The sequence below is a fragment of the Molossus molossus genome, unplaced genomic scaffold (assembly GCF_014108415.1).
Source record: "Molossus molossus isolate mMolMol1 unplaced genomic scaffold, mMolMol1.p scaffold_m16_p_20, whole genome shotgun sequence".
NCBI classification, from domain to species: domain Eukaryota; kingdom Metazoa; phylum Chordata; class Mammalia; order Chiroptera; family Molossidae; genus Molossus; species Molossus molossus.
The window spans coordinates 28225731-28250775 of record NW_023425356.1 but is presented as its reverse complement, the minus strand read 5'-3'; positions in this window follow the sequence as shown (position 1 = coordinate 28250775).

Genomic DNA, 25045 nt, shown 5'->3' with positions numbered 1-25045 from the left:
TCGGCCTACGGTCCAGAGAGACCCGGGTTCGGTTCCCACTAAGGGCGCGTACCTCGGTTGCAGTTTGTCCCCGGCCCTGGTTGGGTCGTGTGGGTGGCAACCACTCGATGTGTCCCTTTCACATCGATGTTTCCCTCTCTCTCTCTTTCTCCCCCACTCTATCTGAACAAAAATTGGAAAGATGTCCTCTGGTGAGGATAAAAAAATAAAAAAATAAAAATAATAATAATCTCGGAGACGCTGCTGGCTTTTCAAACCGCTAATATACTAGGTGGCCGCTTTGCCAAGTACCTTAATGGTTTGGTACAACCAATCTGGGCCTGGAGCTAAGTTTTAAAGACTGAGAGTACCTTGATCTGCATTATAACATGAAAAGAATTCAGAGTTCCTAGGACAGGGAGAGGGTGGATATGGAAAAGAAATGTGTGAGGAAAAGATGGGAAGAAAGATAGGAGGGAAAAGGAGATGCCATATGTGAATTCATATTTGAAGGTGAGCACTTTTCAGGGGAGTATGGTTAAAATAACTTTGAAGGCAGAGATGACCAACATTCATTTGTAAGTGTGCAGTTTTGAAATGACTTCTGTACTATAGAGCCCTCCCCATCACTTCGAACTTTTAGTCAAGTCTGATACACACCATATGTGAGAAGGAAGAGAAGAGGATCCCACACCAAGGTTAACAATACATGAATGGGGAAGTAGGTATCAGACTTGAAGCCATCTAAACCAAACGGTGGGAACCAGAGGTAAACATGAGAATGTGAACCTCTGAAAATTCCAAGAAATCATGTGGCAGGCATCGGACTTCCCATAAGTTATGAAACGAGGTTTTAAAAAATATATATATATATTTTTTACTTTTTTCTCTTTTTTTAATTGATGTTAGAAAGAGAGATGGAGCGTGAGGGAGAAATAGAAACATCGATAAGAGAGAACATCGATTGGCCGCCTCCTGCATGCCCCCCACTGGGGATCGGGCCCACAACCTGGGCATGTGCCCTGACTGGGAATCGAACCTGCAACCTCTTGGTGCATGGGTCAACGCCCAACCACTGACCCACACTGGCGGGGCCAAAAAATCTTTTTTTTTAAAACAAGGGTTACCCAGCTAAACATTTGGTTGTACTCTCCATGACTGCCCCTAACATGAATCGTGAGTTGTGGAAAAGTACAAGTGGAGGCCTACATATATCTAAACATATATTTCTAAAACGTAAATCAAGTGAAAAAAATTGGTAAATGAAATATGTTCTGAAATCTTACCTAGACAAATATAGCTTTATAATATCAAAACTGAAAAAACCTGCATGAAGTTATGGTTTTGATGTTGTTGCCAGAGGGAAGAGGGACCAGATGCCTCAACACTCCTGGGAAGTCTTGAAACGTCTTATGACGTTTTTAGAAAATGAATTTTCCAAGACTCTCATGGGACAATGGATGGTTTTTATTGGTGTGGAATTAAATTTCTGGAGTTGTAAAGTCCCATGTCCCTCAGTCCAATCCTGGAAAAGGGGCAGTTGTGGGTTTAGCAAGGTCAGAAATAAGGCCGAGGTCCAGAGTGCCCACTCCATGATGCAGCTGGTTCAGATCAGGATTAGTCCAGATTTAGTCCATTACTCTCTTGCATGCTCCTACATGGCTTCGGGCCACATGGCAGATGCAGGGCATGGGAGCCCCACAAGCTGGGAGTCTGGCTTCAGCAGAGAGAGATTGGAGAGAGAACAGAAGGGCAGTGTTCCTTATCTAGGAGAGTAAATATTCAGGTTTCTCACACTTGCAGTGGCCATGCCGATTCTGGCCATTGATTTGTGTCCAGGTGTGACAAACAGGTATGCACCTCCCATGTCATTCAGAACCTACTGGGCATTTTCCACACCCTTTCTGCATTCGGGGAATAGACCTGGAGTGTTAAATTAGTTAATTTTTTTTTTTACTCCTTTCCTGTTAAATAATAGCAAGGTTATTTCACTGGTAACACAGACTAAAATTTGACAAAGCATCAAAGATGCTTAAAGTTATTTTTGCATATGTCTGGATGTTTATGGACTAGTTATGTTTGAATAAGAAATGAAATTGAAGCATAATTCACAAAATGTATTTTTTATTCCAAGAAATTTATTTTTTATTTCATTTCAGAAAAATCACTATGTGCTTTTATTAATATTTTAACATAATATTTGTCTTATTGAAAGCATGCCAAGTTAAATAATTTTATGTGAGTTATTGTGGTTCTTAGAGAGTTTTATTAATTTCATTTGTAGAAAATTTTCTTTCCTGAGACAGAAGCAACTGACAAAAAAATGTTTAAAGTAATATTTAACTGAAAAATATATACATTTTACATATTATATTCAAACATTGTAATGGGATCAAATATAATAAATTATCTTTATCACAGAATATGTTACAAAATATTTATATTTCATTATATAAATTACTATTACAAATACCACAATTATTTTTGCTATCTTCTAAAGGATATCTAGATCCATACAGTATTATTTAAGTTCTTCTTTAAAATTTCAATCCTGAAACATTATGAAGAACAGTTCTAAAATGGCAATATATAGCTCTCCTCTTTAATTGAAACTATAAAATTATTACCAATGGACTTAAAAAATTTGCATAGAAATTAATTTCATAATTTTTAATATGTATCTTTTTCTTCAGAGTTATGGAAATGCTTTCATTTTCTTTTTCTGATTTCTTTTAAATTGTTGGAATATCACTTTTGTTGTATATTTCATACGCAGTTTCTTTTGACTTAGAAAAATCATTTTCTCTAGAATTTTGAGAAATGTTTATTTACCCGTGTAGAGGAACTCACTTAGGGATACAATTTGACTGCAGCAGCAGAGGCATCTGGGAGATGTTGGACTCTCTACTTAACCCTCTGTGACTAACTGTAGCTGCAGGCTTGGCTGACTATCCAGAAAACCCGAATGCTGCCCACAGATAGGAAGCAGGTTAACGAATGTATAGAGTGTGATAACTGCCTGATGTATCTGTAAACTTAGGAATGCATTGTTCTTTCAATAAGGTTATATACCATTAACCCCTATAAAAAGGGATCTTGGCCTGGGAAGGGCGTGGAGCAGCTGCTTTGTCCTGGTGTGAAAGTTTCTCCTATTAAAGCTCTTATGAATCTGAATAAGGCTACTTGTCAGTTCTTCAGATTCAATCCTGAATTTAAACTTTTGGGGCTTGCCCCCAACACTTTTCAAAATAAGTATTTGTTTACTATTGGTGGTTTAGTTCACCGTAATAACAACAATCAACATTTCTTAACAAATTACTATGTATAACACCAATTAAATATTATTTTGTTTTCTGCTGAAGATCATGATTCACTATTTATTTAAAGATCTTTTCTTGCTTCACTTCATTCTTCTGGAATCTTATCTTGTTTAACCTAAATGTATTTGTTTTAAAAACAATTAGTAACATTCCCATCATGTGTCCAACAGTGGTTGTAAGGTCACTTTGATAGGCATTTCATCAAGATATTCCATTTTTGGTATATCCAGAAAACATTCTGTGTAATCTTTGATTTGTTCCAAAGAATGTCATTTCTATTGGCACAGATGAGGACATAACTTCTAGAGACAAATTTAAACTATGTAATGTATACGTCGCCAAAAGTATCTTCTAAATTTTTGGCTGAAATTCAGGCACAGACATATTAATTTGAATTGAACTGTTTTGTTCAAAATACCTGTATGATGTTAAAACTATGCAATGATCATTTTCTAAGATCTTCATCTAATAAAGTGCAAGAGGTCTAGTCCTCTTCAGCCATGAAATTTGCCCATTTCATGAATGTAATTTTCTTCATCTTCCAATGGGCAGGTCGAAATTACATCTGGTGTTTCCAAATTGTAAGTTTGGAGTAATTATTTTTTACATTCTCATTATTTGTATTAGTGATGAGATTTACATTTGGTAAGGGTTATGAAGTTGTAGGCATTTTTTTTTTTTTTTTATCCTCACCCTAGGACATTTTTCCATTTTTTTGTTCAGATAGACTGGGAGGGAGAGAGAGAGAAACATCGACGTGAAAGGGACACATCGATGGCTGCCACCCGCACAACCAACCGGGGCCAGGGACAAATTGCAACCGAGGTACATACCCTTAGCGGGAACTGAACCCGGGTCTCTCTGGACCGCAGGCCAACGCTCTAACCGCTGAGCCAAACTGGCCAGGGCTGAAGTTGTAGGCATTTCATCTCAATGGAACAAGTTGCAGATTTGATGAGAATAGTTTCCTTGTCCCTGTACAGTCTTTGCATAAATAACTAAATCTTTATTTTTTAAATTATAATATTGTAATCACAAATGTTTTGTTGGTCATGCATGTTGGAAATGTGTTTATTTTCATTGTTTAAAGCTCTAAATAGTTCATTTTCTTTCTCTTTTTCTTCTTTTAGTTCTTTTGTGAATTCAAATTTCTTTTTCTTTAGTTTTATTGAGATATAATTTGCATCATTTAAGTTTAATATGTATAACGTGTTGATTTGATAATGTTATATATTGCAAAATAATTGTCACCATAGCATTAGCTAACACCTCTGTCCTTTAACACATGTGGACAAAAAAGGGGCCACATAGGAAACCTGCCAAGCTCAGGGGAGGCCTGCGTGGCGGCCATACAGATACAGAGACCTAAAGTAACCACGTAGGATGGTCTGAAATGAAAACTTTCTATCTAAAAGCAGTCCATAGCGGCTAGTAATGTCCTAGGGTGCTATTTTTCCCAAAACAAAGGTCAAGCTTCACCTCAACTGAGCCCATGTGTTATCTTTTTGCATCTAAGATAACATACCTGATAACATACCTTCGGGATATTAAAGTAATTTTATTTTTTCTGGACCACTCAAAGCACAACCACTTGCACTAGAGCAGAGACCACAAATCCCCTTATTGTTATAATTATTATTATTATTTTCTACTTCTTGTGTGTATTTTATTTTATTTTCATCACCATGTACCCCTCCTATAACCTCTTCCACCCCCCAACTCCCCACCCCACCCAGCAATCACCACACTATTGTCCTTGTCCATGAGTTCTTTCTCTCTTTTTCATATTGTCATGTTAATTGTTAAGTGTTAACTATCCTATCCTATGTAAAAGAAGTATGTCTATTCATTTTACTTTTATCCAATCCCAGAGATTTCCCCATTTTGCTTTCTCCAACCTCCCTAATCTATCACCAGTAGATTTTATGGAATCCCTTATGCCTTCCCCTTTAATTCTGATCTATAAAAATAAGTGGCAAAATGTCCATGTTTATAAGCTTTTATTCAATCTCTTGAGATTTTGCTTCTCAGCAATTGTTGTCAGTTTGGCTCAAAAAAACTCTTAAAAATTCTTAAAGGTTTGAATGTTTCTTACACTAACACAAATCATTATCATTGTTTTGTGTGTGATGAGAACATTAAGGTCTTAGCAACTTTCAAATATTATTAACTATAATTACCATGCCATACATTATATCCCAGAACTTACTCATCTCATAACTACGTTTTTACACTTGGACCAATTCCTTATTCTCCTGCCTCCCAACCTGACCTGGCAACTTCCAATCTGTTCTCTGCTATGTAAATTCAATTTTTAAAAATATTTTGTACAGTATTTGTCTTTCTCTGCCTGACTTATTTTACTTAGCATAATGCCCTCAAATTTCTTTTTTTTTTTTTAAATTTTTTTTATCCTCACCCAAGAACATTTTTCCATTTTTTGTTCAGATAGAGTGGGAGGGAAACAGAGGAAGAGAGAGAGAGAGAAACATCGACGTGAAAGGGACACATCGAGTGGCTGCCTCCCGCACCACCCAACCAAGGCCAGGGACAAACCGCAACCAAGTTACATGCCCTTAGCAGGAACTGAACCCGGGTCTCTCTGGACCGCAGGCCAATGCTCTAACTGCTGAGCCAAACCGGCCAGTGCTATAATGCCCTCAAATTTCATGTAAGTGTTGCAAATAGTAGGATTCCTGTCTTTCTCATGGTTTAAAAATATTTTATTGTGTGTGTGTATATATATATTTAAATATATTACAAATCAAAGTAAATGTAAAAGATTTTACAAACAAAATAATTTTTTTGTTTTTAAGAATGTTATTTTTCTTCTAAAACATTGAAGTGTCTTAAGAATTACAAGGCAAATATAAATTATAATGAATAAGTATAAAATTTTTAATTTAAATGTTTTAAGTTGAAAGTTTTACTAAACATTTGAAACTTTATTTAAATTATAGTGACTACTTTTATAAAAATAAAGATATTCACAATTCTAAAGTTCATTGTCTGCTTACTTGCCAACATATAGAATCGATGGCATACTATTTGAATATTAGGCATATAATGTTGGCTACAGATATCTAAACTTAAGAATAATGTGTATTGTTTAACACAGCAAAATACTTCTCATCTATCATGTGTGACCAGTGCTAGTTGGTGAGTCTAAGTGGGACTGCAAATTGAAATGCAAAGAGAAGCAAGAAAATGGACAGCTGACATTACTGGGAAAAGATCATCTTTTATACAAGAATTTATTGCATTCATTTTATCAGAGTGGACGAATTTGACAAATTAATTAATTTTGTTTTTTCTGTCCTAAGAGCTCTGTCATTCAAACCTCTTTTCATGCTACAATCCACCAACTTAATGGTGTTTATGTTAGAATAGGCAGCTAGATATTAAAAAAGGAAGGGAGCAAAGGGAATCAGACATTATCAAGCATAATAAAACTGGGGAGTTAAATAGGGTAATAAGCCTGTTTCATGAGGAAGCTACAGCTTCATACACTCCCCAGGAGACCACTGCATCATCCGCCCTTAGGACCTCATCCCCAAACTGGGCAGGAATGGGGCAGGAAGTATTGTTACCAGTCATTACCCAGGGAGGAATAAAAACAGCAGGAGAAATGCCTCTATGCCCAGTAGAAGCCAAGATGGTGCAGGGAGAGGTTCCCTCCACTTGGAGATATGTGTAGTAGAAAATAAGATGTCAACTATAAGTGGCAGAGCCTAGCCTGGGAAAAAGATCAGATTGGACAAGGGACACAGAACCCCCTGGGAGATCTAAGAAATGGATTGGTTAGGGGGAGTACCCATCAGAAGCCTGCAAAAGATTGGGAAGTTGATTGGTTGGTTTGAAAGGACACCTGGTCTTTCTTGAGCCCAAGCTAATACAATCCAAGCTTCACAAAGCACGCGCTCTCTCTTTTTCCTGGTAACACACAGTCACCCCATCCCTCGTGCATTCTCTCTCCATAGCAGCCATGTGGGCCTACCAGCCTCCTGAGGTCTGGCAATCTTACAGGATCCCAGTGAGGTTCCGAGGGAGAGCTGGGTACAGCAATGCAGAGTCAGCTGGAGGGCAGCCAGGAACAGAGTCTACGCTGGCTGGACAAGGACAGAGGCTTCACTGGACTCAGTTTTGTCATAGCACAGAATTTTTGGACACTGACCTTTGTTCTGGGCCTGATGAAAACAAATTTGGACTTTTCCAAAGCAGGATGGAAAGAGTTGAGAAGTCAGGAACCTGGGCACAGCTGTTTATTTTAACCCCAATAAATTTTACCACTAAACCTCCTCTTCCCATGTGTGGGTCCCCAGAAAAGCTTTTGTGAAAGGACTCCATTTCCACTGGCAACATTAAGACACAATTGCTTTTAATTTTGAGGACAAAGGACAAGAAATGTGGAGAAGCATTTCTCCGAGGGAGTCAAAGTTATTAGTTATAAAAGCAGATTTAGAGTTGTATGTCCTTAGTCTGTCACTGGACACTGGATGCCCAGGGCAGAAGCACCACTGTGTTTTTGTTTGTTTGTTTTTAAATGTTTTTATTGATTTTTTTTTTTTTTTTGAGAGAGAGGAAGGGAGAGAGAGATAGAAACATCGATGTGAGAGAGAAACATCAATCAGCTGCCTCCTGCACTCCCCCTACTGGGCATTGGGACCCCAACCCGGGCATGTGCCCTGACCGGGAATTGAACCAGGACCTCTCAGTCCATGGGATGACGCTCAATTCGCTGAGGCACCCAGCTGGGCACCACTGTGTTTTTAAATAAACATTTTTATTGTATTTCTGATATGAGTCCCTAAAATGTGGGAGTTGGGGCAGAATCCCTTTGCCAGAATTAGAGGGTTACTGACACTAACAATTGTCTTAAATATTTAGTTTAGCTTATTAGCACAGATATTGGTGATGAGAAGCCATACTCTCTTTGGCTTTACCTCAACTGCCAGCTATAACAGGAACAGCCTTACTATATATCTTGAATTTCAATCTTCTTTCTAGTTACGCACATTAGTTGTTTCCTTTTTATGTTTGTTTTCTTTATCTTTTTCTCTACTTTTGGTAATAAATTTTACTTTTCTAGGAACTGCACCTCCCCAACTCTGGACTGTATTTGGTGGGGGTGGGATACTCTGATTGGTTAGCCTAGATTATTTGTCCAACACAGTCTTGGAAGAGATGGGATCCTACAACATGCTGGGCATGTACTCACGTTGGTTTATCAGAGTTGCCTTCCCTACTGCAGACACGATGATTAGTTTAGACGTAGGTTCATGGCCCCAGCAGAAACAGGACTTTTCAGAGATCAATATGATCTCTGAGATGTCTCTACTTCAAAATTGTGGGCAGTAAGGACCATGTAAACTTAGAGATGCTATCAGATATTTTTGCTACAAACAAGAGAATGACTAAGAAAACACAACACACACACACACAGAAGAATAAGAGCCAAGAGATTAAGAGAAAGATATCTGGCAATGTCATTTGAGCCCCTGGGTCCAGGCTCACCTACTAGGGATTTTTTGAGTTATAGGAAAAATTTCATTCTTTTCTTCTTCTTGTTTCATCTAATTCAGGTCAAATGTCTGTCATTTATAAACGAACGGCTTCAAAAAATACACAACCTTCTTCCCACCTGGTTCTGGTCTTTTTGGTGTTTTTCTTAAAATATACTTTAGCATTTCCAACATGTCTTCCTCAAACAAGTCTCTGTGACATTGAATAAAAGAGTGAATAAAGCTAACAATGACCTACTGGTTTTCCCCCCACATATAAAAGCATTTATCACATCCTTTGTTGTTTAATTAATTTCTTTGAGATGTGAATTATTATTCTCATGCTTATGAATGAGAAAATTTCTGCCCACAAAGCTGAAGTATCTTTTGCAAGATCACACAGCTAGAAGGCAACTGAAGCAGATTTTGAAGCCTGGAGAGTCTGACTCCAAAATCCAACTTTCAAGAAACAACACCCCCAAAACAACAAAGCATTTGTTTGTCTCAGATGCCCTAGATCTGGTTATTTCTTGGTTGCCTTTCTCTTCATGGCTCCATGATTCTTGGTGCCCACCCTATCTCCCAATTTACTTCTCTCAAAGAGATTATTGATCTTTCCCCAGTGTGTGAAAACCATTTAGTTTAAGAGGTAATAGTTTTCCGGTTTGCTTTTCATGCTTCTTAGTACATTTAGGGCTCTTTTCAGTATGCTCAGAACCAAGCATAGTCCCTGGCACATGGTTGGCACTCTATGCTATGGGCCTATGGACACACGTTGAAAATTATTTGGGCCATTGATTTTTTCTTCTCCAAAAGTTGGCTCCTTCTACTGTGATCTCCTTGTGTGTTCCCTTTTCTGGAATAAACTTATTTAGTCTTTTCAGTTCTTGTTGAAACATGCTCCAATTGGGGAGGGTTTAGGCTATTGTAGTCTTATAAGTATGAAGAACAGTTTCTCAGGAAGATTAATATGGTATTGATTTTCATAATGGTTAAGGAGGGCAAAGAGGCAGGAAGCAAAAGGACAGGTGATATCTCTCACAGGATGACATAATGAGTGAGCCATGGTCTTTATCATAATGTACAACATCAATTTATTTGTTTATATGCATAATTAGACTGTAAACTCCATGAGAGCAGAAATACTATCTGTCTTGTTTGCTATTCCTTTTTTTTTTTTTGAGTGCCCAGCACAAAGCATATGACCTTGTACCTGGTATTAAGCATATACATAGTTTGTAACGCCAGACAACTGGAGCGCAAATCCTGCGTTAAATATATATAGGCTCTATGACCTCGGGAGCCACCTAATTTCCATAACTCTTGATTTCCTTATTTTTAAATAAAAAGAATACTAATTTCTATCTCATGTAGTCACTGCTAAGGTCAAATGAAATAATCTCAACACAGAAAGTGTTTAGCATAATGACTGGTATACATTAAATTTCTATTTTACTATCAGCTGTTGTTATTAAGAGAGATCTTCAATAAGTATTTTTTAAATGAATTAGCCATATGGCTCCAGACTCTCACTATTCCTGTCCCTAACCTCTCCACACATACCATTTTTATATTGTTCACCACATTTAACCAACATTTCAAATACGATGTAACCAATGAAAAATTATGAACACTGGCCACCTCCCTTTTGGATGGTTGTTTTTCTCATCTAATCAGGAGTTGACTCATATTGTGTTTGCAAGGCCCTTAAAACTTTATCAAACACGTGCCATTTATCAGATTTTCCTGGGAAACCTGAGGGTAGACATGATGGGCTTACCAGGTTGCAATCTAGCAGTTAGGGTGATAGCTTTTGGCTTCAAAATGAGGTGTGGACCTGAGGGCAAGACAGAAAGGACATTGTCTCTTCAGTGATCCAGGGACACAAGAAAATAACTCTGGAATTGGAGCTGGGTGGGTTGGGAGAAGAATAATTAAAATTAGAAAGCAGAAAGAAGAGAACAATGAAGACTTTCATTGTGTGTCAGCAAATGCCAAGCTAAAGTAATAACACTGTACTTCTAACTGTTCACTCAGATACAGTTTGCGTCCTGAGAGCTCTGTGTATTGCAATAAAGTGCGTGTGCTCTGGGACAGCTAAACGGGAAGAGTAGAGCAGGAGGGGCGAAGGGAAAAGGATGTGGGTTTGGGGACATGACCTTTGGAAGAGTGACTCCCTCTTGCCTTTGGTGGTGTCAGTGAAAATGTACTTGGCAGCAAAAGTGGCCACAGAGCCTGCTGCTTAGGAGCTGCCCTGGGCACCTACTTTATCACATGTTCACAAAAGACCATGTACTTGCACCAGCCCAGATGGACACTACCTCTTTCTGTGCCAACGTCCCGAATTTGTGGACACCGAGAAGTTGCCAAAGGGTTATGTCCTGGCTACAATAGGTGTGGGTCTGAGCACTGCCATTGAACTAAAAGCATTTTTCCATGTCCTCGAGTCTGTTCTCGCTGTGGGAGAGGAGCCCACAGCTTGGGCCCTTGCGAGAGAAGGGACAGTGCCTCGCTTTGCTGAGGTGGATCTGGGGCTGAGCCAGCATCACCTCCCATTCACAAAGGGGGCTTGGTCTTCTTTTGAACACATCTTTCTTAGCTTTTGGTATCTTGAAAATGCAAAATAAATATTTGTGGAAAGAGATGACTCACTGATTAGTTCATTAATTATAAGATTGCTTCAAAAACCTAATTTTTGGCTTTTGTAAAAAAGATTTAGGTCTATGTTAACTGTGGCCCACCCAAAGATAAAGTTCTCTTTTCTCCCAAAGTCACTTTGAGAAAATAGAAAGTAATATGTACAAATCCTGGAGCCTTAGGTGACCCAGTCTTATTGCCAGGTTGCCTATAAAGATACTTTATAAACAGAAAATAGTTGGAGTTAGAAAAAAAAAAAAATTGGCTGATCTTAATTTCACTCTCTCAAAGAACATTTAAGGAAATCCCCTTCAGAATCCACATTACTGGCACAGATCAAGTATTTCATAAACAGCAGTTTTGCTTATGTTTTTATTACTTTTTTAAAATTTATTTATTATTGTTTTGTTTTACAACCCTTTTCCCAGATTCCCACCTCTGTGGGCTCTGTCCTGTGACACTCCCTTCCTTTGGTGAAGGGTCCAGTGGAAGCACACATCTTATCAGAATCACACAGAAAGCCATTATTAGATAGGAACACAGTTTAAATTAGTTTATCAGATTGGCTTTAATCACTTAAGAAACCAAAGTAGCACAACAGTGGAAATGGTTCCCCGGCATTCAAAGAGGTGCTTGCAAAAGGCTCAGATTCCCTAGTCAAAGAAAGAGAGAGAGAGAGAGAGAGAGAGAGAGAGAGAGAGAGAGAGAGAGAGAAAGAAAGAAAGAAAGAAAGAAAGAAAGAAAGAAAGAAAGAAAGAAAGAAAGAAAGAAAGAAAGAAAGAAAGAAAAGATGACAAGGAAACAATTTACCCAGTATGGAATTTCATCTTATACACTTGAAAGAAGTAGCCACCTTTAAATGTTGGGAATGTAAAAGAAGATACATTTGTAGACGTTCTATGTCATAAGGCAAGTGATATAACACAAATAAAGGTTCCTCTTTAAGTTACCTTCTACAAGAAGCATTGCAAGTGAAGAGTATGCATCTCTAACATTGACTTAGAGAAACAGTTTGATTATTCAATTATTGAGAAATATACCTCAACAAGAGGTCAAATCACCCATCAACAGAAATGTTGTAGCATTAGCACGTAAGAACATCCCACTCTTTTCATTCCAAGTTCTATAATCATTAAATAGTTAGATGTTCTCTACTTTGCCAACTGTGTGACGTTAGCCAAGCCACTTAAATTTCTGGATGTATCTTTAAATGTTCAATGAAAAGCCTAGCCTAGATCATCACTACTGAACTTTCAAGTGCTAAGAGTTTATGTAAATTAATATCATTTGTAATTTTATGCCCTAAGCCGAGCATATCACAGTCTACAAATTGCTGTCTGCTGGAAGAGAATAAGACATAATGACTAGAGAGTGTGGCTTCTGGAGTCCTGTTGCCTGGATTTGATACCTCCTCACTATTTCCTAGTTGCGTGACCTTGGGATAGCTACTGGTGCCTCAGTGGTGTCACCTATACAAAAGGGAATGCAGGAATACCTACTTCCTGGTTTGCTATGAGGATTAAGCACATTCATATGTGTAAATGCTTCAGACAGTTCCACAGGCCATAGCAAGCACCCAGTGACCATTAGCTACACATGTAATTACTATCATCATATCCTTTGACTTCCATAAGGCTAAACAGACATTTTTACTCTTCAGATGAAACAACTACAGGCTAAGACAAGTTAGACTGATTGCCAAAGCTCACTCAATTCAGAAGTGACTAGTGATGAGAGTGGACCCTAGGCATTCTAGTTTTCGGTCTAGTAACGTCTCTACACACTGCCTCCCCGGTGAAACCAAGGGCTAGAGTTTGACCATTGGCTGATCTGATGAGCTTCATTCTGACAGAGTCTGCCTACTAACTCAGATGGCACAGCCCCCTCAGCCAGCCACCTCAGAGTTCTCACTTGAGAACCTGCAAACAGGAGACACATCGCTGTATAATTTTCTGTGTACCAAGCTAGTATAGCACCTCCCAGGCAGCTGCTTTAACTGTTTCACGGGAGATAATTATTCTCTTGAGTTAACTGCCAGATCACTTTGCATGTGCCTCTTCCACACAGCACCCTTCACCTCCCAGCACATGCTGTGGAATCTTGCAAACATATCTTGTCTGCTCTGCTACATGCTCACTCCTTGAGGAAACTGTTGTTGTCTTAGTTTTTCTGCATCTGATTATGTATTCTATAAGTGTTTGTTGATTAAATGGATGAATAAATGAATGAATGCATACTTGAAGTACTCAAGTATTTGGAATCAGAATCAAACTCCTTCAGAGAGACATGATTTAATTCAACTTAAGTAAAGTTTGCATGATAAAAATGTACCTGGCACTGAACCATATATAATAGGTGACCCAAAACTTAAAAACGTTTGGACAGGCAAGACTTATATTCATGAAGAAATTATACCTGAGAGGAAAAAAAAAGAAAAGAAAATGATATAAATGGCAGTCCTTAAATTAGAAGGCTTTCCCAAAAAATTCATTTTAAGTTAGTTATTTGAAATTTGGAGTACATTTACATATGAAAACATTGTCATAAAATATGGTGTGTTTCCAATATTTTCCCACTGTATTTTGCTAGAAAAGTCAAAGAGGGAAAGGACTTCAGAATTTATCTGGTCAAACCCTTTCATTTTATAGAAGATACAGTGTGACTTTCTCAACATCACACAGCGAGTAAACTGAGACTAGAATCTTAATCTCCCATTAAATGTACATTTTAGTAATAGTACTAATGATTAAAAAAAGAAGCAATCATCATGACAATGTACTGTATTTATATAAATATTTATCAAATGCCCCTTATGTGGCAGACACTGTCAAAATGACTTTCTACCCAAGCGGCAGACCCAGGCATCATCTGCTCCATCTCCTCCCTCTGCTTCCTCTTCTGTCATGTTCCATGGATGTTCCTGCCCCGATATTCCGCAGATCCCTGCCCTGCTTCTCATTCCTACCATCACTTTCAGAGTTCAGGCCATCTCACCTCTTATCCAGCTGATTATAACAGCTTCCTAGACAACCTCCAAAGTGGTTTACCTATGATACCTAAAAAACAAACTGGATCGTCACATTTCTCTGCTTAACTCTGCCCATGAGTGCGTATTGTCAACCAGATAAAATGAAAGCTCTCTAACTTGTTCTACAAGGTGCTCCATGATCTAACTCCTTCTTAGTTATTTGTCACCCCCTGCCTCCCACTTTGTGCTATAACAATACATACCTGCTGTCTATTTTCTGCTCAGGCCTCGAGGCCTTTCCTCCAGGTACAGGCTCTCATTCTCCCCTCTTCCGGGAATCCCCACCACCCTCTCCTCTCACCTGGTGGGCCTCTCTATCTGTCTTTGGGTAATAGAGATTCATTCTACTCTGTCTCCAGGTTGTGTCAGTCCATCCCTTGAGTACAGGTTCTTCAGCTTCTTGCCCAATAGAGGGTGACTGAACAAAAATTGAAACAATCCTACCACCAAATTATTAGGTGAGCAGAGAGTTTCTAAAGATTAGATGTCTCCAGGAGCCATGTTTAGGTGAGTCAAATCAGGGAATCCATGGTATTGCTGGATCCATGGCATTGACTGAAGAACTGTGGATGATGTCTCTGAGGCAGAGACCAGATTGCACGCAATCCTCAGAGAACAAGAATAGGCAGGGTTCCGGATAAGACTGGTCAGCTTCCCTTCTGGGGGATTGTCCCCAGCAGGCACTGCTTCTAGACAGCCTGCTCTCTTGTCCCCCAACCCTTACCTTTCCTGGCTTGGTATCCAGGTTCTAGAAACTATTCTATCAGGGACTCGGAACCCTGACAGTTCTCTTGCTTGGGTCTCCCTCGGGTTCTCTCATCTCTTCTCTCAAATCCTCAACAAGGCCTGATTCCATCTCCCTTATATTACAGGGATATTGGCCTGTCAGGGTCCAGACATTTCCCCCAAAGCCTATGGACCATCTACAGATACCTGGCAATTTCTTTTGTTCAGCCTTTAAACTCAAAGGAGTTCACTTTGTGCCACAGTTATATCTTTCTAATTAAAAAAGAAATTGATGGCATTTGCAACAGGGAGTTTTGCTAAGCTCTAAGACTTAACTCAGTATCACTGTTGATCAGAAGGCCCTCTTACAAGCAGCATGTCCCTCACACCCTTCGGGCTGGCCCAGGGGCCGCTCTGCTGTGCCCTGTGACAGGCAGAGCGATGTCTCTGTCATTCACTCACTGACTGCACTGTGTTGCAAAGATCTGTTCATCCTCCTATCTCCACCGCGCCTCATGTTTCCAAGAGCAGGGGCTATGTCTTCTTCAGTTTTGTATTCCTTATTCCAACAACAGTGTCTGACACATCGGAGATACTCAGTAAATGATTATTGTTGTTTTACTGCATTTCACTGATCTCCTTTGATATCTGAAGTAGATGAGAAAGCCGACAGCTGCTCTCAAGGACCCTGTTGCAGTTCAACCTTGATTATTACTACTATGAGTAGTGTGATCTGTTCCAGATATGAGGGGTAAATGAGACACCAAAAATTACTCTCCAGAAAGAAGACATATAGAAATATATTTAGCTCAGATCAGCTGAATGGCCAGCTGCGATGATTCATCATCGGTCAGAGACCTACGATAAAATGCCCACCAGGAACTCAGGTATTATCCATTTTTTTCCCAGGGTTCTGAATGAGGTATAGAGTTTGTGGAGTGGTGGTAAGTACTGTGACCCACCGAGCATAGAGTCATATACCAAAGGAATATTTAGCAGGTACTTCTTTCAAAGTAGCTTCACACTGGGGGGAAATCCTAAAATCTAAATAAGAGTTAATTTAAACAAAACAAAACAAAAAAAAACTATCAGTCTTAGGAATGCATAAAGGGTGTTTAGAATAGAAACTTCTGAGAACGTTCATTCTTAGAGAGATAAGGCGGGTACATGTGCAACCGGCATGTAGATATCTCTCTAATCTCTTTTCTCCAAATTGCAAAAATTGGCAGAGAGGCAAGATCTGGTGGTGATGAGGGACTTCAACTAGCAGGACATCTGCTGAAGTCTCACGCAGATCATCTGATGACTTCATGCCTTGCCTGGCTGACAACTTAATCTCTCAGTCGGTAGAAAAAGCAATGAAGTGAAACTGCGACTCAGGACTTAATTATGACCAGTAAGGAAGACCCGGATAACAGCATGTGTGTTACAGGAAACTGGGAAGGAAGGGACTAAAGCATTTCTGACAACTATTAATAAGTGATAGGGGGCCTCTTAGTATAATAAATATGGCAACTATCTACATTCCTTTTGGGAAATAGGCAAGGTATGAATAAATTAATTAAAATATTTAGATCAGTGTACTCCAGACATCAGACAAACATATTTCTTCCTTTTTCTTTTTTTTCTTTTTCTATGGATTCATTGTACTATTTAATTTTATTTTGTGTATGCTGGTAATTTTAAATTTTAAAATAAAAAAATTTAAATTGATTATTGTATATGAACAAAATTCCACTGTGTAAATGAACAACAGCCTTTTTATCCATTCATCTACCCATGGAGACTTGAGCTGCTTTCTAAGTCTCGGCGATTGTGAATAATGCTGCAATGAACATAGGGGTGCATATATTCTTTTGAATTAGTGTTTTGGTTTTCTTCAGATAAATTCCCAGAAGTGGAATCACTGGGTCATAAAGCAGTTTTATTTTAAAATTTTGAGGTAACTCCATACTGCTTTCCACAGTGCCGGCACCAGTCTGCATTCCCACCGACAGGGCACAAGGGTTCCCTATTCTCCACATCCTCACCAACACTTGTTGTTTGCTGATTTATTGATTATAGCCATTCCTTTAGGTGTGAGGTGTTATTTCGTTGTAGCTTTAATTTGCATTTTTCTGATGGTTAGTGATGTTAAGCATCTTTCATGTGGCTATTAGCCATCTCTTTGTCCTCTTTGGAGAAGGATCTATTCGGGTCCTTTGCCCATTTTTAAAAGTTCAGAGAAAAGAATTATGATCTTGTGACCCCTAATGCAAAATAGAAATGGCGCTCCACTCTTTAACAGGATGGCCATTTCTAAAAAAATAAATTCAAATAAAATAATTCATATGTCATCCTGATATATATATATATATATATATATATATATATATATATATATAGAGAGAGAGAGAGAGAGAGAGAGAGAGAGAGAGAAGGCAGCTAACAAAACCCGTGGGACCTTATAAAGAGCTCTTTGGTGAGCTTAGTTGAATGAAGACATGCATAAGAGTTATATGGAGAAGAACATAACTCATAACACATCCAAAAGTTCACAGTTTTATAAGATGAGTAATAATATCAATGCCTAATATTTACTGAGGATCTACTGTGCGCCAGGTACTGTTCTCAGCACTTTACACATATGAACTCACTGAGTCCTCAGAAGAACATTATATAGTAAGCATACAGTTTTGTCTTGTTTTAACAGATGAAGAATCTAAGAAACAAAGTGGTTCAGTACTGACTCAGGGCCAAAAAAAAAAACCCCAAAAAACCAGGAAGCAGCAGAATCAGTATTTGAATTCAAGCAAGCTGGCTGCAGAGTGGACATTCTTAACCTCTGTGCTCTACTTCTATCTGCTGTGCAGCACAGGTTAAAGAGCAGAATGCATAGGTCTTTGGCATGATAATAGTTTCATTTGGCTTTTAAAGGGAATATTCCATTAAAAAGAAGAAGGGACTCATGTGGGCTTAATAGAGGTAGTAAAATGGGAAGAGATGTCAAAGGAAAGGTAGTCTTTTTAAACTCTTATTTTGTTGCTATTTTCTCTAAGGAGAAGGTTGTTTAGTTGAAAAAAGTAGATTAAACACTGTTGTAATAGTGAAACCAAAATGAAAGAAAGAAGCTTCTAGTTTTTTTCAAAATAATAGCTGTCCTAGAATTCTGGAGAGGTTAGCTGGTCCAAAAGGAATTGGAGACACGTTTTTGCTGGGAGAAGGGGTAAAGGAGTGAGAGTCATGGAACCCCAAACCCTAAAGACCCGCTTCGTCTCATTTTACTTCACACAATTGACTGGATTATTCTCAGTTCTGGGTATTACATTGTGTGGGAAGCGTTCCCCAACTATTCCATCCATGACAAGTGAGGTAAAGGCTCACAGTCAAGCAGGGACACTGTTGTATGACTATCTCCCGACAGAAGTGGGGCTCTCCTCGAAGCATAGAATATGTGCGCAGTACTCTACAATTACAAAGCATTTTCACACGTGTTCCATCCCTTGATCCCCACCGTGTTCATCAACAGTAAATGCTCCGGAGCCTCTTTAACAGAAGTTTAGAGGAGGGATCCAACATGCTCGTAGAACTGGAACTGAGTATAAGACAGTTTCAGGCTCCCTCATGGTGCCGTCTTCCACCATCTACAGGGTAATCATGTAGAACGGGGGTTAGATTTGTTCTGTTAGCTCCATCTGGGCTCTAAAGAGGAAGACGTTTTCCAGCAGGACAGCACGAAGACCCTGAAAGTGCTCCAGTGGAACCGAGAGATTAGCATGTAAGGTTGGCTGCTCTACTGATTGAGGTTGGTCTGATGCAACAGGGTCCTCAGACTTCAGTTTCATGAACAAAACAGCAACAGTAAATGGAGGGCTGGCACAGGATCACCACTCTCACCGCCTGTCTTTTATCCCATTAAAACAGGGAACCTACAAACCAAGGAAAGAAGTCTACTACTACATGATATTTTTCCTTCTACATGTTGCTACATGTTACTGACAACAATCCACAGAGCATTATTTGGGAAGCATTGGATTAGAGGGTTTCTAAGGTTCTATCTAATTCTAAAGACTGTACAACTCTCAGTCATATATTTTGGGACCTACTTATGCCTTTCATAAATTTTAGATAATATCTTGAAGTGTGACTCGGTAATGTGTTACGTTTTTTACATGTCAGCCAATTCAGTCTTCCAGATCACCCTATGTCCCAGGTACCTGCCAACCCATTTTCGTTGGAAACCGAGACGCAGGGAAATTCTGTGACTTGTCCTTAGTCACACAGCTGGGAATTCAGCTTTGGTCTCTGACTCCAGTTTTTGCTCTCAGCAATTGTATTCTATTCCTTTGATGATTAAATACTAATAAAATATTTTAAATATTACAAGCTCTGTGTTCCTAGGTAGTAGTGTTATCGGACAAGGAGCTGGCCCTGAGCAGGTCTGCCCAGGGCCGGCTGGTAGTGTGTTGTTTCTAGACTTCACAATACAAGTCCAGGTGACTGAGAGCATTAAAGCTGGGTTCAGTGAAACAAGGAAGGGCCCAGCATAGACGACGCAATAGGAGAGACCTAGGTGGGGCTGCTCTAGCTCACTGGGAAGCCAGAGAAAAGGAGGCCTTGGGAACAGGTTCAAGGGTTAGCCTGGGATGAGCCGCCACTGCCCATTGCTCCTCTGGTTTCAAGTCTTGTGGGGTCCTAAGAGGTTAGGAGATGCATGCCCCTGGGGGAAAAGGGGAGAATAGAAAGGTGTGGGCATGCTCCCAGGTAGGAGAGAGCACACTGAATCCTTCATTTTGAGGGTTTTTATCTCTTTCTTGCAAACACGGAATCTTAGGGAGGGTCTTGGGGGAGGGTTTTAGCAGAATATTCATCAGTTTTCCAGGTGTACTCTTTTAGGGTCATGGTTTCCACTGATTTGTCAGTGCCAGGGCAGGGGGTCATTAGTCATTGCAGCTGGCCCTGGTGTCACCCACCTGGTTTTGCTGCTTTTCTGGGCGTGGAGCTGAAATATAACTGAGCCTTGATTTTGTCTCTAGGAAGGTGATCTATATCTGGCTATAAATTGCTCGGCGAGTTTGTTCCACTACCTGCCTCAGTTTCCCCATTACACTTGCCAAGGAATTTTCCTAGCTACTTACTATCCTGCCTCAGAAGGGTTTGTACCTTTTAAATTTCTGAATCCCATGATTGCAGTTAGTACAGTACCTCAGTGCAGTACCTCTACTGCACTCAACAAAATTAGTAAGTATTTATGGAATGCCTACTATGTTTCAGCTAGCAAGCTCAGGACTTTCTGAGACACACAGATCACATTCGCTGGTTAGTTAGTTGATCAGCAAATTTGTATAGGAAAATGTGCGTTGGTAAAATAGTACTCTCATTTAACTTATTTGCTATCTGAGCAGTCAAACTCACAGGAATCACCAGCAAAGAGGGTCTTTTTTTTGACTTAATAACCCAAAGAAGAAAAATCCTGATATTCGATTACTTCAGACTCTCATCTCTGCCAGGGAGAACATCAAGGACTCCTGCCTTTATTTCCTGTGTTTTCCACCTCTGGCCTGGGCCTGCAGACCATCTTGCACCCCAAAAGCCCAATAGACTCCCCTCTGGATCTTTCTGAGCCTCTGCACCATTCTAAAGATGTTGGGAAGAACCTACTGTGAGCAAAATTGTAGGGAACATGGGTCTATGAGAGAAGGCAAGAGAATTCTGGGTAACATGGTCAAGAGGAAAAGATTGTAAAAGGACTGAGAGCCTGGTGCTTGGCGTCATGGTTTATATTTATATAATGCTCAACTTGTGCCCTCTGTCCTGTGTGCAGAGAGGGTTTGTCTGGCACTGCCACCTGAACAGTGAAAAGGTTTGTTTTGCATGTTCTTGTCTGATCAGTGCTCTCATAGTGTGAGCGCCGTGTTCGGAGCTTAGGGACTAACGCCAGGCTGCAGGACCCGCCCTCTGCTGCCCTGTCTTCCGCCTCCCCTGGTGCTGCGTGATCCTATACCCTGTAAGCACCGCTCTTCCCACAGTACTGGCACATTCATCCTGTGCCTGGGCTCGGGGACTGTGGGTGGGTGAGAAGGAAAGTGAGAAGAGCAAACTCTATCCATGACAACCCGAAGGTGACAATAATCACATTTACTTGAAAATTGCCCGAGAATAAACTACATGTTCCTGTGCAGATATGCAAACATATGTAAATGCATGCAAATGTGTGACCCTCTTAACTATGTTCTCCCTCTGGATGTGGCCCCATGGGGAGAGGCCAGGAGAAAGTGGGCTATAAGTGATGGGTTCTGTCCCGTTCTCCCTTTGGTGTGAGGGGTGGCCAGAGAAACATCCTTCATTCTCCAGGCCACCTTTTTCATGCAGCTGCGGTTTGAGGAAGGGGCTAGGGTACCTAGGTAGGTTCATGGTCAGTCAATATATATTGCTTTAACCCAGCTTGTGCTGATCTGGATAAGGTGGGCTCTCTGTTTCCTGCCCCTTCCTCATCCTCATCCCTTTCCATCTCCCCTCTGCCCAGACCATGATGTGATAAGAAGACAACATTATCATATTGTTCTGGGTATCACAGTAAACAGGGAACATTTCACATCTCTGAGCCTCAACCATCAGCTTGAAAACAAGAAGGCTGAAACTGGCTAACTTTAAGCTACCTCCCAGAAGGTCAGATCTGAATGTCTGGAATTTACAACGGAAAATATAGCAACAGGGCTGTGCTGTATGACTCACTACCAGCTGGATGCAAGAGCGAACGAAGCAAGGGCTTTGAAGTCGTTCTAGAACACAGAGCTGGCTTCGGATTTTAGATTCTTCTGGTTTCTAACTCTTAAAAAATTGTTTTCTGTATTGCTTTTAGGAGAGAGGAAGGGAGAGGGAGAGAGAGATGGAAACATCAATGAGAGAGAACATTGATTGGCTGCCTCCTACCTGCCCCGCACTAGGGATTTGGCCCACAACCTGAGCATGTGCCCTGACCAGGAATTGAACTGGCAGCCTCTTGGCACATGGGTCGATGCTCAACCACTGAGCCATACCATCCCGGCTCTGACTCTTTATACTTGAGCAAGTTGCATAATTTCTGATTGGAGGACCTCATTTTCCCCTTTTGGTACATAACCCTGTCCTCTATATATGCACCGACATATACAATACACACCCAAAGTGCAAACTTTGTGTCCAGCACTGGGCTAAACTCTAGGAATTGAAAGTTAAGGAAGCCATAGACTCAATTCTTAATACACCCAGCTTAGTGGGAGCGACACACAAGAAATTCAACAGCACAGGGCGATACCAGAGGTGACTAGGGAGCACAGAGCAGCTGCACCTAACTCACCAGTGCACCCTATGGGGACTTGGAGGATGGCTGTAGGTCAGGGGGCACCTGAGCCAAGTCTGAAAAGCAAGTTTAGGCATTGGCTAGATGAAGAGGCGGTAGGGAAACCTTTGCAGTCCATGGAGTGGCCTTGTGCAAAGGCAAAGAGGCCCAAAGAAGAAAGTTGCTTTTGGGGAGCAGCTTGTCATGCCCTATATCTGGAACTTAGCATAACTGGCAAGGCTGGAGAGGTAGGCAGGTGCCATGCTAAGGCTTGGCTTTAGTCTAGGACAAGGGGGAGCCAGTGACACCTGGAGGAGTGATGTGGGCAGATAGAAAATGTTTTCAGAAATTCTGACTGCAGGTGGACTTATTTGGGAAGGACCAGGCTGGAGCCCGAGAAGCTCATCCGAAGGCTAGAAAAGCTCATTTCCCTACTTGCCCCAGAAAATCTGGGTCTGAGCAATCTCAGCCAACACCCTGCTCCGTGAACCTGAGCAGCTCCTCTGCACAGTGGTGAGGTGGGTAAAGTTGATCTCTGGGTACCCACATCTCTGATCCTCCTTCATTTGGCTTGCTGTTCCTCCTCAGCTGCCTGATCTCCTGTTGCCCTGGACCCTCCTTTGGGTAACAATTCCAATCACTTAACCTGTACTCCGTGTCCATGATTCAACTCATTGCCACTCTTAGAGGAATTCTGTACTAACAGAAACACGAGGTGAGGGCAATGTTGACCAACAAGGGAGAGGCCTGACAGCACTCATTGTGGGACTCAGCAGAGGGGTGTGGCTGAGGAGAGGACACTTAACTAGGAGGCCTGCCCTCCTTCACCCTGCCCCAATCAGATCACCTGAGAGAGGCTGACTCCAGCTGACCTGAGAAAGTGTCTGGGGTTACGTCAGTGGTACTAAATGCAGACAAGGCCTGGCCCCTGGCAATGGGGCAGCCTGGCCTCTGCCTTAAAGACACAGTGCTTGGACACAGGGCCTAGAAGTGGAGATTGTGTGTGGCTGTGCACAGTGGCCTGTCCCTGTACCTGTGGGTGCACAGAGTGTGACGATGTGTGGTCTCTCCACCACCCCAAGGCAGTGATACTTTGCCATCTTGACTTGTAGCCAGCTCCTTGGCACCCCTTGGAAACTCAGTCACTTCTGATCCTGCTCTCCCCTCACATCTGCAGTCACCCTTCCTGGAGATCACCCAGAGCAAGAGAAGAAAGGAGAAGTAGAAAGGTTGTGTTCCCATTGCTCACAGCCCCCAGACCTCTGCCACTGGGGGAATATCTGAGAAAAGTCTACACTTTTGAGTCGGGCAGAGCCTGGGAAGAAATGGAGATGTGTTTTTGTTTTCTCACTTTGCCTAAAGCGTGGGAACTGAGTGTGTGCAGGACATGCTCTCGATGCATGGCGATTCCTGAATTCTGAAGTAGAGTCTGGAAGGCAGGGAGATCGGAGAAAGGAAAGTTCAGGGAGCCAGGGCCTTTCATCTGCTGGGGGCTGGGTAAGGGGCGGAGGGCCATGGGTGAAGGCAGAACCCTGGTTAAATATGCAACCAAGTGTGCAGTGCATTTCAGACGTCAGTGTGCAAACACATCCCCCGGGATCTGGTTGAAGTGCAGATTCTGGTTCCATAGCAGGTCTTAGGTGGGGCCTGAGAGTTTGTATTTTCTATGCGCTCCCAGGTCATGCCAAGATCGTGACCCAAAGCCCACATTTTGAGTGGCAGTGGTGTAGAATACATAGCACTCATCTGTTTCCAAAGAGTTGGGGGAAGCTCGGGGGCTGCTGAGCAGATAGGTTCTCCCCATTAGGCTTCCTTCCCACAAAGAGCATGCAGAAGATGCTATGTTCCCAGGGACAGAGATCGCAGGAGAGAATGTGTGAGAAATGCTGGAATGTGGTTGTTGCAGGGTCTTCAGAGCAAGGTTAGGTATAATAAATGACATTGCTAAGGCATCACTGCTTTTTTGGCAGCCAAAGAACATTTTATGCTCTGCCCTAAATAACACTGTGATGCAGCAAAAGCCAGTGCAAATACTAGCAAAATGCCTGCCAACAGCCCCCATCCTCACCGTTACATCACCCCCAATGATCGGCCTCGCATTTCAAGGAACACTTTCTGGGAGCTCCCTATCAAGCTGTCTGAGGCAGATGCTGTTAGCCCTTTGGTCACTAAGATAAGTGGTGACACAAGGACAGAGGTGGGAGGCTAGCTCCTAGCAGTCCAGCACCTTCTGATAGGTTGTTGCCTCTGTAAGAACTTACATTCAGGTGGAATGGCCCAGAAGGCAATGGATATTTTCCAACTGCCTGCAGGGCAAACTCTGCTTTAAGATTAATTGCAGTGTATTTCCTCCCAGCTGTAACTCATTTTACAGCTTCCACATCTGTTGGTTCATTTAATCTTTGTGTCAGATCTGAGAGCTAGAAAGGAGAGGTATTGGTATCTGCTTTTTTCAAGTAGGAAGACAAAAGCTCAGAAAGTTGGTAGGTGATGCAGCTCAAAAGCCCAGGATCCATGTCCCCACCTCAGCCTGGTGCTCTCTTCAAGCACAGGG